General features: G+C 39.9%; 1 protein-coding gene and 1 pseudogene across 1 annotated transcript in view; one reads left to right on the top strand and one right to left on the bottom strand.

Annotated features, from left to right (window-relative positions):
- The window catches only part of LOC136694219 (zinc finger protein 850-like), a 517486-nt gene that overhangs the window by 479083 nt on the left and 20885 nt on the right, over positions 1-17518 (top strand). The gene's annotated exons all lie outside the window — the stretch shown is intronic.
- On the bottom strand, positions 8407-16043 carry LOC136694220 (NLR family CARD domain-containing protein 3-like; annotated as a pseudogene).

Below are 17518 nucleotides of genomic sequence, written 5' to 3'. Positions count from 1 at the left end.
AAGACTTCATGTAGTTTGAAATAAAATTGTTAGCTCAAAGTATTAATTGCAATTTACACAGTTTTGGCTAAATAAAATTAGCTGGGAAATATTGAATAGGATTTATTCATATTTTATGAGTAACACCAAAGATCCAGAAAATGTAATAGATTTTACTCATTGGGAGGTCTTTAATTTTAATCACACACTTCCGCCCAACGCATTCTGAAACTCGTGGACACCAGCATTACTGGGTTCTGAACGTCCCCGGACTTCCCAAAGTGAACAGCTTTTAAATTATTAACAGCAAAAGAACAATTTTTATCTAAATTTGTGTTTTGTGTTTGAGGCGCTCTTAAATGTGGGGACACGCAGTTCTAAGCTCCGGATTTTTTAAGGTGGATCGGTGTGTTTGAGGAAGAAAAACGACCGTTGTTTGTATGTGGATGAAGTTTAACTCGTCTGTAAGTTTTTAATTCACTGATTGAATTCCCAGAGACACTCATTTGTAACTGGAGGTGTGTAGTTTGTAGCACTGTCGCTAATGCAGTTAGCCGTCTCCGGAGTTTGAAGGCATTAGAGAATTAGCTGATGGAACAACGTTTGATTAAACAACAAAGTGTTTTTGTGATTACAATCCTGAAGTACGGTTTTAAGAAGCTGATGTTGTGCTTTCTGTAGTTTGAATGTCGTTTCATGTGTCTGTGGACGGTGTAATGAAGCCATGACACGACGCTCAGTCTCTGTCAGAGTACACTTTCAAACGGTCACTGCAGCTCTAGCGCACTCTCACTTCACACACAGAGCTGCGTTTGAACAGAGTTCAGCGAATTAGAGGAACACTGCACACCACGAAATCAGAGGCAAAGATTCGTCTGTTTACTAAACATTTAACATTTAACGTATTATGTTAGCATTCCATTCTCAATATATCAGAATGCATGTTTTCATAATATTGTGAAGGAACCTATTTGTTTTTATTTTTAATCTCTTTGTTTTTCTGCTAAGTTTTTTTTTTATCTATTTCCCAATAGCATTTTCTCTTTTCGCGCCATATACCCAATGGTTTCTGTTAAAGTAGACCATTCAGATCACTCTGACACTTTTACTGCTGTGTTATTTCTGTGTCAGAAACGGTGTTATATTCACTGTTTAACTGCACTAATTTGTGTTTCGGGTTTTTGTAGCGTTCGAAAACAGGCTGTAGCTGATCTGGCTCGTAGTTTACTTTTTTTCTGTGAATCTAAATCGTAAAACTAAATTCGAGCCTGACTTGAGGGCACTACTATAAACAATATAATTAGTACTTATTAAAAGCAAGAAAAAATCCAATTCCAATCGTTTCTATACAATTTTATGACCTGTGTTTGCTCACTGTCTACAGTCTGGTTTAAATGATTTAACTAAAGCAAGGTTATGTCTGTTTATATTTTATGTACATAATGAATTTGAAATACAAGAGATCATATTTTGTTAACAATTGTACCCAGTCAATCTAATCAGGACTCAGGATGCACCTGCAGATAGATGAATAGAAAAGACCAACACTAAAACATTACACTTGCTTATGAAGTTAAAGCTAATATTCATCTATTTGCAGGTGCCTGCTGAATCCTAATTAAATTGATCTGGTATAAGATGAGTGCAGTCTCAAAACATTGTTGTGATTTAAGTGCTGAACCAACAAGTTTTGAGCTTGCATCACATTCCAAAATATATTCTGCCTGTGATCCTTGATGTAGTTGTATCAATTTTCAATTTTTGTATGAATAAATGTTTCAAGAGTTGAATAAATGTTTACCTGGTATTATTTTTATGCACATTGACCCGTTGACTCGAACATGGCACAAAAAGGACATATTAAGTAGATTTAACATCAAAAAATTATGGCAACAAAGTGACACGTGATATTATTGAATAGATGTAAAGTTACTATAATTAGTAAATAGAAACAAGCTTTCTCCAGAATCCTAGTACATGCTACTCAATTTTTGCCAGATGTTTAGTAAATGTAAATCAATACTTGCAAGATATTTAGTAAATATTAAGTTTTCTCAGATAAATAGTCCTTTCCTTGTGAAATTAAGTTGTATTTACTCAATATTTTTGAGCTATATTAATTTATATTTAGGCATGTTATTACTAAATCCAACACATTTTAACTGTGCATTTTATTAACATTTACATAATCTTCTTGCTTAAATTTAGTTAATTTATTCAATGAATGTTACTTAAAAATTGGAAAATTAGAATCTACTCATTAATATTACGTGTCACTTTGTTGCCATAATTTTTTTAAGTAACTAATGGGTCACATTTTTTACAGTGTGTGTGGCAGGAGAGGAGTTGTTCAGGAATATGTAATAGTTTGTCTATGTGAATGTAATCATGTTCTCTGATGGTTCTTGTGTTTAAATCACCACACATTAAAATATCACCTAATCTCTGAAAATTGTTTATTTCTTTTTGAAGATTTTCAAAAATGTCTTCTTTGTAATAAGGTGAATTTGAGGGAGGTCACTAAATAGCACATAAATACACATCTTTTTCATTTTCTAACAATTTCATACTGATTTTAATCCATAAATAATGTTGACCTTTTTTTTACTGGGGTTATGAATGATCAGTGTTCCTCTTTAAACCAAACAAGTAAACCACCAGAGTTTCTACCGTTTTTGATGTGGGTGTGTTTTGTGGGGGGTTTATATAATTGTAGATAATTGTTCGGACAGAATGAGTTGGTGTGGGTGTCCCATGTTTCTTGTAGGATAATTACATCTCTATTATATGCACTATTTACAAAATCAGGATTAGTTAGTTTAAACCAAATGTTGAGGATAAAGTGCCTTGAATATTCCAACAACTCATTGAGAAGGAAACCATTGTCAGACAATAACAATTACAGGTATTTCACAAAGAGATAGTCAATCTATAACCTAACCATATAAAAATATATACATATAGGCAAGGCAAGGCAAGGCAAGGCAAGTTTATTTATAGAGCACCTTTCATACAGAAGCAATTCAAAGTGCTTTACAGAAAAAGAAATTACATTAAAAGCCAGAGTAAAATCATAAATTCCAATAAGACAATTACATAAAAAGAGTAAAATGATTAAAATGATTAAAACAATTTAAAATGACAATAAATGAAAAGAAATAAAAGAAATAAAATGCCGTTACAGAAAAGTGCAGAATATTTTAAACTGAGCTGTAAGCCTGCTCAAACAAGAGAGTTTTAAGTCTTGATTTAAATGTGTCTAACGTTGGGGCACTTCTAATATTCTCAGACAGCTGGTTCCATTTAAAAGTGGCATAGTAGCTAAATGCTGCCTCTCCATGTTTAGTTTTGACCCGAGGTAGGACTAACTGACTAGTTCCTAAAGATCTGAGATCTCTGCTCGGCTCATATCTCTGTAGCAGATCTGATAAATACGCTGGTCCTACCCCATTGAGACATTTATAAACCAGTAATAACACCTTAAAGTCTATTCTATAACAGACTGGTATCCAGTGTAAGGATTTGAGGATGGGGGTGATATGATCTCTTCTTTTGCTCCGAGTGAGAACTCTGGCAGCTGCATTTTGAATCAGCTGAAGCTGTTTAATGGTCTTTTTTGGAAGTCCAGCTAAGAGACCATTACAGTAATATACACATATACATACAGACATATAATAATAATCAATGTTTTTCTACAATTATTAATTGATTTAAAGTAAATGTAGTAAATATTAATGCCACAGTATAAATGTAAATAGATGGAGATATTGATAATAACAATAATGATGATATTAATAAAGTAGTCTAGTTGAGTAGTTTGTGACAGAGAATGGTGATGGAGTCTCTTATCTCAGTGGGGTGTAGTTGGGTGGGTGCAGGTGAGGTTCCCTGAGCAGCCACAGCAGCGTAGGTCTTGGGCTGTGGTGTTGGATGATGGCTGAACACTGGCTGGGGCTGAGGATGCCAGTTGTTCTTAGGTTGAGGAGGTTGATGGAGTGGTGTGTGTTGTGGACTGAAGGCAGATGTGGTGAAGGCTCCTCTGGGTGTTCTGCTGTGGGATTCATGTGTCAGTCTCTGTCTGGTGTGGGCCGTAGGTCTTGTGTGTTGTAAAACAGTGTTCTTTAGGCTTTTTGCAAACTGTTTTACTCCTTTTGAGTTGAGATGGGGTCGGCCGTACAGGTGTGTGTGAAGAATTTCTCCGTGAAGCACTACTTGTGTGATGGGTATTTGGGTACAGGTCTGTGAATGTCTGAGTTGATGATGTTGATGGTGTGTTGGGGTGTGTCCAGTCTCGGTAATAAGGTGGAGATGGTGACTGTCGCTGTGGGGAATCTCTTGCTGGTATGCTGACATTGCTGTTTGTTTCAGTTCTTCCGGTATGTTTTCTCTTCTCTGCGTTAGATCGTTGGTTCCTGGGTGAATGATGATCTGTTGAACTCCTTCAAATTCCAGATTTGTGAATTGATCTATGGCTTTGAATATTGTTGGAGTCCAGACCTTTTGTTGAATTTTTCTTAGGGAAAAGGCGTTTCATGTCTAAATACTCCCCATTTGAGTCACACATGAAGATCACGTCTGCTGTCTTCTTCTGAGTGAGTGGCAGTGAGTGTGTGAGTGTGTGTTTATGTGTGCTGTGGGGGTCAGTTGTGGGTGTTTGTGTTTGAATGGTTTTTGATGGATGGTAGTTTTGGGAATTTTAGATGGAGCAAGTGTTTGATGGATGGGTGTAGATTCGGTAGTTTTGGGGACGGTAGGTGGAGGAGGTGTGGGGTGAATGGGTTGTGCAGTGAGTGAGGATGAGGGTGTGTTTGACAGAGAGGAAGTGACATCATCCCTGGTCTGGGCTTGTTCCTCTGGCGGTGCTGAGGGGTCTGAGATGCTGTGGTAGGCATTTTTGTAATTGCGGCCAGCTCCTCTGTCAGTCTCCGTAAAGCCATCCTTAGACACTGATTGTCCTCTTCTAGTTCTCTCACGGCCTGCTGTAGCTCCCGGATCTCATCTCTCTGCTGCAGTATTAAAGTGTGGAGCTCTCCTGCTGGTTGATTGGTGACACTTTTCTGATGGAGGGAGGACAACGTTCTTTTTTTTAAATCTGTAAACACCTGTTCTAGGATGGATTCTTTCAGTGTTCTGACGCTGCCCGCGAGTTTAGGTGTGTGTTCCAGTTGTGGTCGTGGAGTTGTAGAGCTCTGAAGAAAAGTTTTCTGTGGTGTTTTCTCTGAGAATGTAGCTATTCTTTTGGTTAAAGCAGATTTCTTCATCTTTGGAAAACAGTTCTGAGTGTTGTGTAGACTGTTTTCCAATCCCTGTATCACAACTGTTCTGTTGTGATATATGTTAATAGTTAGAATGGGAGATGTGCATTCTGCATCTTAATATGTGGTCAAATGTCTGCCTTTGATTACTCCATTTTTCTTAATGTAAGTAAATGTCTCACAGATCACTGAATGCCAGGCTGTAGGATGATGGGTGAAAAAAAGCAGGCTGCACATTACCTTGCAGTTGTCTTTTGTAGTGAACTCTGCCACTAATGTTTCTACATTTTCAGACAGGACGTTTCTTAGGGGAGAAATAAGCTAGCGAAGACAAGGCATGTTTGCCAATCTGAATATGTTAATGCTAGCAGAGACATAGTAGCTTGAGCTAGCGGAGACAAGGCAGGTTTGCCAGTCTGAATATGCTAACGCTAGCGGAGAAATCGTAGCTTGAGCTAGCAGAGACAAGGCACGTTTGCCAGTCTGAATATGCTAATGCTAATGGAGAAATCGTAGCTTGAGCTAGCAGAGACAAGGCACGTTTGCCAGTCTGAATATGCTAACGCTAATGGAGAAATAGTAGCTTGAGCTAACAAAACCTAGATACATTTAACAGGCTGAAAATGCTAACGCTAGCAGAGAAATAATAGTTTTTCTCCTTACTTCTTTCTCCTACCATATTAGTGTATTTCCCCACTGCTCTAAATCAGTGTGCAACATGTAAATAAAAACAACTCACAGTGATGTGCACATCATTTAAACCCTACATTTAATTTAAAATCAATTAAAAACTGAGAGAGAAAACAAACACAACACAGAGTCAAAGACATTTTAGTTTTTTTTACTTTTTAAACATTTTAATGAAAAAAATATTAGTGTTAGTGTGTGTCTGAAAATGTGATATTTTGTGTGTGTATGTGTGTAGGAGAGAGAGAGTGTGTCTATTCTGTCTCACACAGACGCACTGAGGAGCCATAATTCCAGGCCACAAACCCAGCGTAGAGGGGCTCAGTGAATGTGGAGGTGAGTGTGTGTAAGTGTGTGAGTGTGTGTGTGTGAGGTGAGATGGTGTAGAAGGACAGAGTGCCGGACCCCCAGTCCAGATACACTCCGACTCTGTTAGAGTGAGAGGGGGGGTGTATCTCAGTTTCCTGAATATTGTGTCTGACACAGTAACTGTTCTCAAAGCAGATCAGACTCCAGGAGAATTTATTGGATCCAAACACACTCTCAGCTCCTCCTCCTTTCCTCCTGATTCCTCTGTATGACACTGAGATATAAACCCTCCCCCTCCACTCCACCTCCCAGTAACAGCGTCCAGTTAAACCCTCCACACTCAGAACCTGAGGAACACCATCAAATCTCTTCGGATGATCTGGATACGACTGAGTCTCCTTCACACTCTCCACCTTCCGGTTTCTCTCAGACAGAGAGAGATAAGTGTGTCCTGTGTTTTGATCCAGAGTCAGATCAAAGTGATCTGTACACACACACACATACACAATTACAAACAATTCTATACAAGTGTTTTTACTATATATTTCTATGTTAGTGTTTGTGTGTGTGTTAGTGTATAGTGTGTGTGTGTGTGTTAGTGTATAGTGTGTGTACTTTGTGTGTGTGTGTTTGTACAGGGCGCGTGTGTGTGTACTGTGTATAGTGTGTGTACAACGTGTGTGTGTATGTACAGTGTGTGTGTGTGTGTGTGTGTGTGTACAGTGTGTGTGTATTGTGTGTGTGTGTGTGTGTGTGTGTGTGTATGTGTGTGTGTATCTTACACTTCTTCAGTCCTGATCTCATTCTGCTGATTCCTCCGTGTTGGACTCTAAACATCAAACACACACATTTATAAACTCATTATACTCCACATCAACCTGAAACTAGGGCTGTGACCATAAGAGCATTCCCCCAACACCGGGGGCATCACATGAGCGGGGTTCAGCTCCTCCCCCTCATCACCGCAGTGGGGGGCTGCACTTCTGTGGTTTTACAGCTCAAATTAAAAGGAGTGTGTTCACCCGTCAGCCATAACATTATGAACACCTCCTTGTCCTCTCTCTCAGCTCCACCGTCCACACGCCGGTCGCTTTGTAGTTCTACAGTTACACACCGTGTCCACTCACTGTCCACTCTCTCAGCTCCACTGTCCACACGCCGGTCACTCTGTAGTTCTACAGTTAAACACCGTGTCCACTCACTGTCTGCTTTCTCAGCTCCACCGTCCACACGCCGGTCACTGTATTTTTACAGTCACACACCGTGTCCACTCACTGTGCTCTCTCTCAACTCCACCGTCCACACGCCGGTCACTCTGTAGTTCTACAGTTAAAAACCGTGTCCACTCATTGTCCACACTCTCAGCTCCACCGTCCACACACCTGTCACACTGTAGTTCTACAGTTACACACCATGTCCACTCACTGTCCTCTCTCTCAGCTCCACCATCCACACGCCGGTCACTCTGTAATTCTACAGTTACACACCGTGTCCACTCACTGTCCTCTCTCTCAGCTCCACCGTCCACACACCTGTCACACTGTAGTTCTACAGTTACACACCATGTCCACTCACTGTCCTCTCTCTCAGCTCCACCATCCACACGCCGGTCACTCTGTAATTCTACAGTTACACACCGTGTCCACTCACTGTTCACTCTCTCAGCTCCACCGTCTACACGCCGGTTACTCTGTAGTTCTACAGTTACACACCATGTCCACTCACTGTCCTCTCTCTCAGCTCCACCGTCCACACACCTGTCACACTGTAGTTCTACAGTTACACACCATGTCCACTCACTGTCCTCTCTCTCAGCTCCACCGTCCACACACCTGTCACACTGTAGTTCTACAGTTACACACCGTGTCCACTCACTGTTCACTCTCTCAGCTCCACTGTCCACACACTGGTCACTTTGTAGTTCTACACTTACTTCTGTAATCTAATTCTATATCTCTGCAATACTAACTGTTATTTCTTTCTGTCTTCTGTTGTGCACTATGTACAGTACTGTGACACTACAATTTTCTTCAGGATCAATGAAGTGTTATCTTTTTATCTTAAGAACAGTCATTATAATAAACACATGATTAATCTTGTGTAATTATGTAAGTGGTGTCAGGCTCTGTGTGTGTGTGTGTTTGTAAGAGAGAGTGTGAGAGAGACAGACAGACACTCACTGTAGTTTCTCCAGAGCACAGTGTGGATCCTGCAGTAGATCAGAGAGCAGCTTCACTCCGGACTCTCCTGGGTGATTGTAGCTCAGATCCAGTTCTCTCAGGTGGGAGGGGTTTGATTTCAGAGCTGAAGCCAGAGACGAACAGCCTTCATCTGTGACCATACACCCAGACAATCTGCAGAAAGAAGAGATGGAGCTTACATGAAGAAACAACAGCTTTAGTACAGTACACACACAGACACACACACATCACTAAACTCTGGTTAAAATTCATCAATGTTGTTACAAAACACACACCACCACTAACATGACATAGCATTTTTTGTACTTTTAAGTACTACATGTTTAAATATGTTTTATTCTGAGCAGCAGGAGATAGTTATAAAACATTTAGAATGGACCCAAGACAAAGTAGAAGTCATTCTCATCTGGACAGTGAGTCTGAGTGAAGATATTGTTAAATGAGACATACATGATATTACATAGGCACTATTACACCAATCAGTTACATAAAGTATTATACTAGGGGGTGAAATTTCAAGAACTTTCATGAATTTGTCTTGTCATGTATTGCTAGTATTGTTGCAGGGTAAAAACACACAAACAGATGAGTGCGAGACATGATGAGTCTTGGTGTGACAGGGTTCGACCATTTGAAATCTCATGGCCATAGCTTCAAAAGTGACCGACTTAAGCAGGTTGAAATTTTGGCCAATGCATTCCTATGGGAAAAATTACCACTTTAGAAACTCGTATTTTGAAATTCGTAAGTTGGGTCACTCCAAAAAGCACAAGCACCCCGAGTTGGCATAGGATCTATGACCATGTGAAATGGCTGTAGCATGAAACCCTAGGAGGAGTAGAATTTTACATTTTGTGAATAGAGTAATAATAAGAAAAAGAAAGAAAAGATTTCGATGAAGAGTAATTTGGCTTTGACAAGGTAAATTAATAAGCTGAATCAGAAACACTTCTAAATCATTATGAGTTTAACTTTAATAAAATGAACAACTCCATACCAAACAATACTTTATTTTAAACCCAGCTTTTGAAAGTTTTACCTGAGAGTCTCCAGTTTACAGAGTGAACTCTTCAGTCCAGCAGAGAGCAGCTCCACTCCTGAATCCTGCAGGTCATTGTTACTGAGCTCCAGCTCTTTCAGGGAGGAGTTTACTGACTGTAGAGATGATCCCAGAGTTTCACAGGACTCCTTGGTGAGATTACAGACAGCAAGTCTGTAAAAACCGAGTAAACACAGCATGTGGTGTGATGATGTAGAGTGATGATACTGTTCATATGCTTCTTTTTCATTTAGAATAGGTTCACTGAATTGATATATTGTTTGTAACTTGAGTTAAAGTTTATAATCTACTTTTCATTCAGGATTGACTCTACAGAAAAATTTACCTGAGAGTCTCCAGTTTACAGAGTGAACTCTTCAGTCCAGCAGAGAGCAGCTCCACTCCTGAATCCTGCAGGTCATTGTTACTGAGGTCCAGCTCTTTCAGGGAGGAGTTTACTGACTGTAGAGCTGATCCCAGAGTTTCACTGGAGTCCTTGGTGAGATTACACCCAGCAAGTCTGTAAAAACAGAGTAAACACATACATTATGTGGTGTGATGATATGTCGGTTGATAAGGTCCCTTCTTTTTGAAACTAGAAAATGTTCACTGGATTGTTGTAGCCTGATATTTCCTCCTCACAGTGTTTAAACTCCTGACTGCTAGAGTGCGCTGTTGTACTGTCTTCAGTCATTAGACTCTTCCACCCCATTGTAAACAAGTAACTTCAGAACGTACTGCTAACGTTAGCATTAGTAAACCTATTTGATGGCATTGGCCAAGTATGGCATAAGCTCCAGCAAATTTCAAGAGAACCTCCTGAGCATCAGGTCCGGAGATGTCCCAGAGAAGTACTTTAACACATGGAGCGCACTGAGGGAGATTTTCTGCATCAGGCGTGTTATCACAATGGGAGACGAAGCGTGGAGCAGCACTTGTGTAGGAGAATCTTTTCTCGCTCTGTTCTCACATGTGCTGATTCTGACTTTACCAGTCCGGCTAATGTCCACGATGAATGCTGCGTTTGTTTCTGTGTGAAAGCTAGAGCGGCTCCCATAGATTACAGAGCTGAGGTGTGGGCTTATTGTGGATTTTCAGATTCCACAACAAAGGCAATACATACTACATACATGTTCACTTGTATATGTATTTTTTGTTGTTTTGTTTATTTTTAGGAATCTTGCAATCTCTTTCAATTCTAAAATTTCTGATGACATTTTATTATATATATTGAATATATTGAATTGTAACTCCTGTATCGTGATATGTATGGTATCACCACATTCTCACACAGCTCTACTGGAATATGTTTTATCATTAAAATTAACTTATACTAACAAAGCTAGTGTTGGTAATTAATAAATTGGTGTTTGCATACGTGTGTGTAGTGCACAGTGTGAGCATGGCTGTAACTAGCTACAAGGACACAGAGGTCTGGACATCGGTTGTGTTTTGATGTTTTCCCCATCTCCCATATATCTAGGACATGGGTAATCGACAGACTTTGGTCTGAATATTTTTGCTGGATCTAGCAACCCTACTCTCAGTTTGTTGGTAGAATTGCCAACCTGCTCTCACAAGACCTTTCAATTACTAACCATCTTTAAGTGCTTGTTGAGAGGTATGTTATGCACATATTACAGACTAACATACGACACTGCTGCTATGAAATGAACGTGAGGACTTTGTGAGGACAAATCGAAGGTTTAGTCAGAAATATGTGTGTAGCACCTCTATTCAAAACCTCTTCTCTAATTGCAGCACCATTAGCTGAGTAGACTAATACCTGTCAGGTTATGCTACTTTGTCAGATCGTGCTACCCAGTGTGTATTTACAGGTTTAACTAAGAAATTACAAATGTACGACATCTTAACACAGGATAAAAACGGAGTAATACAACATGCTTTCAACAGTTCGAAGTTTTATAGTAATGTTATATTTATCTTAAATGACTTTATAAAACAAATCCAAAACAATTAAAACTGTAAGTTACACATTTCTGTATCATAATCACTTGCTTCCAGCTTTAAACAGTTATTATTAAAAGTAATGTGATATGATGTAATCTATGCAGTACATTAGTACATTATAAGAACATGAAATGTTTATTACTAATATTATTACAAATATAATGCATGGTGTTTGTGATTATAATAGTATTTTATGTTTTTTTTAGTAATCAGTAAGGAGAAGTGAGAGGAGGATGAACACACAGTGAGAGACAGAAAGAGAGGTAAACGTAAAACAAAATACACAGTCTAATTCGGGTCAAAGCAGTTTATGGGAGTATTGATATTCTTCTAATTTAGAAGTCAGCATTAGAAGTTGTAAACATTTGGCATTGTGAAGTCAAGTGAGTTTTCATTCCCGCAGTATGGACCTCTTTAATACTTTAATTCTTGTTACAGCCCTGAGTGTGAGTGTGTGCACTTGTGGTGTTTTAAGTAGAGCCTGTTTACCCTTTAACACTATTCAATAACATGGATATTGACTACAATTTCATTTGAATTACTAACTATTTTGATGTTGTTTTTTATAAACCCACTGTAACATGGAGGAGGAGGAAGAAGCAGGTGATTTCATGTTACTGTTAACTGTTAATGTTTGAGATGTGAATGTTTAATATCAAAAATAGCAGGTGAAAAACAAAGTTACAGTTGGAAACAAACAGGTCAAAATGTCAGTAAACAGAAAACCAGGCTGACAACATGGTGTCAGGATCTATTCGTTCTGTGCTTTGGTCTTGTGTCTATTTTCACTTGTGTTACCTTTAGTCTCGCCCCACACCTGTGAGTGGGGTCACATTATCCCAGTTATATTCACTATTTAAAGCCTGTCTTGGTGTCTATGTTTTGCAGTTCATTGTCATTGTTAGTCTTAGTGTTCATGGTTTACGTCTTTCAAAGAGTTCAAAGTAAAAAAATAAACATTGCTTGTTTTTACATGATATGGATTTGGAGAATGAAATGAAAGTCAAATAACCACCACTTTTTAATTTTTAACATCTGTTTTTCTAATAAAAAATCACCAAGGTTCATGGACCCACAAAGCTTTTTTAACTTTAATTTTGTACTTGCTGAACACCTGCTGAAGTGAAAGATTAAACTGAAAATTAAGTATTTCACTTTTAATTGTATTAATGAATCTAAACATTTCATTTTGAATTTTATCATGATATTTGTGATACAAGTTTGGAAAAATAAATAGTAAAACGTATTTGTAATTTCATTTTGTTGTCTTCACTTCAGTTTTAATGTTGTCAGGATTTCCCTCCCATATCGGGTGGAGGACAGATGTCCACATTCATGTGATCACCCGTGGAGACATGGGAGTTGTAATGAGGGACATGAGAAAGAGGATGGTGAGAAAGACAAATCAAACAGTGAAAGGATTTCAGACAATGAGAGAAAATTCAACAGTAAATCTAAAAGTATAATAAACATTTATTAATGATGAACTCACACAGCTTTTCTGGACGCTTTGATCACTGGCAGCAGTCTCAGAACACCTTCTTCTGATGGATTATATTTCCTCAGGTCAAACTCATCTAGTTCTTCTTCTGAATTCAGCAACACAAATGCCACAGCTGACCACTGATCAGGAGAGAACCTGACTCCACTGAGAGAACCTCCTCTGTTCAGGTATTCCTGGACTTCCTGCACTAGAGAGTGATCGTTCAGTTCATTCAGACAGTGGAACAGATTGATGGTTTTCTCTGGAGAGGGATTCTCCCTGATCCTTTCCTTGATGTACTGGACTGTTTCCTCTCTGCTGTGAGATCTGATTCCTGTCTGAGTTAGTATTCCTCGTAAGAGAGTCTGATTGCACTCTGTAAGGCCTTGTCCACTGCACACTTCAGGAACTCTGACATTCTGGACTTTGTGAAAAAACTAAGAAATCCAGTGTCTCCCTGTACAAAGACATTCCTGTTTCTAGAGACAATGGGGTGTAATGAGTAAAAAGCAGCCAGAAACTCCTGGACACTCAGGTGGACAAAGCTGAACACCTTCCCCAGGTGGAGCCCAAACTCCTCTCTGAAGATCTGGGTACAGACTCCTGAGTACACTGACACTTCTCTGACATCAATGCCACACTCTCTCAGCTCGTCCTGGTAGAAGATCAGATTGCCTTTCTCCAGCTGTTGGAACGCCAGTTTTCCCAGAGCCAGGACACTCTTTCTAGTTTTCTGAGGATCAACCTCCTGTTTTCCCTGGTACTTTTGTTCCTTGTGTTTGATCTGAAAGATCAGGAAGTGTGTGAACATTTGAGTCAGAGTCTTGGGGGTCTCTCCACCCTCTGGTCCACCCAAAACTCCCTCTAGAACTGTGGCTGAGATCCAGCAGAAGACCGGGATGTGGCACATGATGTAGAGGCTTCTGGAGGACTTGATGTGGGAGATGATTTGATTGGCCAGGCTCTGGTCACTGATCCTCTTCCTGAAGTACTCCTCTTTCTGAGGGTCACTGAAACCTCGTACCTCTGTTACCTGGGCGACATACTCAGGAGGGATCTGATTGGCTGCCGCTGGTCGAGAGGTGATCCAGAGGAGAACAGAGGGAAGCAGATTCCCCTTAATGAGGTTTGTCAGCAGCACATCCACTGAGGCTGACTATGTTATATCCCACAATCCCTCATTGTTCTGGAAATCTAGAGGAAGTCGACACTCGTCCAGACCGTCAAAGATGAACAGGACTCTGTAGAGATCATAGCTTGATGGTTTTAATTCTTTTGTGTCTCTGAAAAACCGACGAAGAAGCTCCATCAGACTGAGCATTTTCTCCTTCATCATGTTCAGCTCTCTGAAGGAAGTGGAAATATGAAGAAGACCTCCTGGTTTTCTTTTCCTTCGGCCCAGTCCAGAATGAACTTCTGCACAGAGACTGTTTTTCCAATTCCAGCCACTCCTTTAGTCAGCACAGTTCTGATGGCTTTATCTTTAAAGAGCTGGCTGCATTTGATGGGTTTCTCCTGTGCTGCTGGTCTCCTGGACACTGTCTCAATCTGTCTGACCTCATGTTCAGTATTGACCTCTCCACTCCCTCCCTCTGTGGTGTACAGATCTGTGTAGATCTCATTCAGAAGAGCTGAGCTTCCAGGATTAGAGACTCCTTCATTAATTTTATGGAACTTTTCCTTCAGGGTTGATTTCAGCTTTCGATGAGAAGAAGGAGCCAGTCCTAATTAAAAAAAATAGGTAACAATCACAGTAACAAAACATGATAAATATTTTAATGTAGTTTTAGACAAACTATAAAGACCATATGAAATATTATGTAGTGATCATGAAGAGTCTTTGATTAAATTAAACCTAAAAGTTCTTCAGCTGTAGTTTATTTATATTTGAGAATATATTTTCACAGAACAAATATTCACACAATGAAAATATATTTGTGATTAATTTTATTAATATTCCATCATGATGATCCTTAGATCTGTTTCTATTAAAGTGTCTAAAGAGTAAAGACAGGACCCTAAAGTCTTACTGCTCTGCAGTGTGTGAGCGAGGTGTGTGTGGTTCATGTTCCTCAGGACGTTCAGTGTGATCTTCATCACTCCGTCTCTAACACCATCCTCCTCCTCCTCTCTCTCAGAGCATGCTGGGTAATCCTCACTCAGCAGCTTCATAAACCTCTTCAGATGATTCTTCACCACAGAGATCACTCTCTGCTCCAGCTCCTGATTAAAATAGAAATATTAACACAGAGTCTGTCAGACAGTGCAGTGTGAGCTGAGAGGTGGAAGTGATAATGATTAATATTTTATTATTCTAAGAAAATCCAGAATCACTGTCCATCACCAAACTCTACATCACTCTCCATCATAACACTGCTACAGTGAATAAACAGTAGCCTTTATTACTGTCCTATAATAACAACACTGGAACACACACACACCTCCAGTGTTTTACACACACACCTTGAACATTGACTCCATATTCTTCCTGGTCCTGTCAGGAGTCTTCCTCTGGACTCTGTGGAGAATCAGAACACAGACTGAATAATGTGGAGAACCTGATCAATACATTACATCATCAGATATTACTAATTATTCAGACTGTTCTGGATCCATATTCAGTAGGAAATCCTAGATATATAATGAATGTTCCACTGCCGTTATAACACACAGAGTTCAGCTGCACAGATCAGCAGGGTCTAATCTTCTCCACAAAGAGGCGCTTTTACTGCAGCTTTTTAAACACAGACTGACCATCTACAAAGCTCTGGACTGTCTTTCTCCACTATGTCCTCTCACGCTCTTAGAGCAAGAGGAGTTCTAACCTTCTTTATCTGTTCATTCATCACTCATCAGTGTTTCACTGAAGGACAGTAACTCACTCTGGATCAGAGGGGACAGCTCCACTGCTGAAACCAATAGGAGGATGATCCATGGACCGATCACTCTTCATAGACACACAGCTGGGTTCTTTTCCTTCTTTACTGAATCCAGAAGGTTCCTCCATGGACCGGTCACTCTTCATAGACACACAGCTGGGTTCTCCTCCCCCAGTGCTGACTTTAGGAGGGTCCTCCATGATCTGGTCACTCTTTACAGACACACAGCTGGACACTGGAGAATCTGCTCTCTGGGTTTCAGTCCTGTGGATATTAAACAGATTGAACAGGACAGTAGACTGAGTAAGAGAACACAGGAAGGGATACTGTAAGTATTCAGACCCAGTGGTGTGTACAGACTCTGGTAGGAGTTCAGAGAGAGAGGGGGATTCTCCTTATTCTCTTTACTGTGTTACACCTGTGTAAAATAGACTGACCATTACTGAGAGCTGTAGGTGTGAGAGAACTGTAGGAATCCCATGGTTACGATGTGTTCTCAGGGAGCACTGAAAGGAGATAAAACCTCCATCTCTGGAGTTAATATCTGACTGGTTTATACAACACACACACACACAAATGAAAGGAATCCTTAACCCAGAGTGAGGTGTGTGTCCACCATGATCTTCCAGAACATCTCCAGTTCTCCTGGGGGTGGAACCCCGTTCTTCCTAAAGACGTTCCCTCCGCTGGGGCCAGCTTTTGAAAAGTTTTAATCCTGATCCAAATTTCACAGAGAATCATGTCTCCTTTTCCCTGTCCAGACTCAAAATGATCTCACAGATTTGTTCAAGTTTTTAAAACATGTTCAGAATGAATAAAGTTAATCCAGATTTCTCAGGATACGTATTTCTAGATCTGGGTTTTCTGTGTCATTAACTCAATGCACATGTGCAAAATCACTACTCAAAATGGTTCAGGAGACAGTGCTGCACAAATTAACTCCTCTGATTGGTCAGAAGGGTTAATCTCCGAACAGTGCCCCTCCCAGTTCTACAGATAGAGATTAGTTCTGCACCACGCTCCCTCTGATATATTTGGTGCAAATGTGAGAGCGCGCAGAAGTAGTCACGTGTGAGCGAAGAAGACAGAATTTGAGACTCGTAGCCGCAGATTGGAGCAGGTGCAGTCACTGACTTGTCTTATGGACCAACTCTAAAAACCACACAGGCCTCCTAAGGACAGCTCCTACATTAGTTTAAAAGGTTTTTTCTTATGGGGAACTGATTATTTGTCCCCATACCGCAAGAGGTCCCCATGACGTGACTGTGTAAACAGTTTTTAGTCCCCACACAGTGGGGTTTACCAGAACACACACACACACACCCCTTACTTAGATCCTTGTTTTATAACATAGTGTATTTCCCCACTGCTCTAAATCAGGGTGAAATATGTAAATGAAAACAATTCACAATGATGTGCAAATAATTTAAACCCTATTTAAAATCAATTAAAAACTGAGAGAGAAAACAGACACAGCACAGAGTAACAGAGACATTTTAGTTTTTTTTACAGTTAGTTATTTTAATAAAAAATTATTAGTGTTTTTTTCTATTTATTTAAATATTTTGAATCTGATGCCAGAAACACTTTGACTAATGCCAGAAAAGCAGTGACAGTGTGGAGTTTCCCTCTGTGTTCCTCCGCTCCTCTTTAACAGCACTGTGTGAGCATTTGGGAACTGAGGAGACCAGTCGTGGTCAGTCTGAAAGTGAACT

The sequence above is a fragment of the Hoplias malabaricus genome, chromosome 4, assembly GCF_029633855.1.
Source record: "Hoplias malabaricus isolate fHopMal1 chromosome 4, fHopMal1.hap1, whole genome shotgun sequence".
Classification (NCBI taxonomy): Eukaryota; Metazoa; Chordata; class Actinopteri; order Characiformes; family Erythrinidae; genus Hoplias; species Hoplias malabaricus.
The sequence above is the reverse complement of the archived record's forward strand: the minus strand, read 5'-3'. Positions and strand labels throughout refer to the sequence as shown.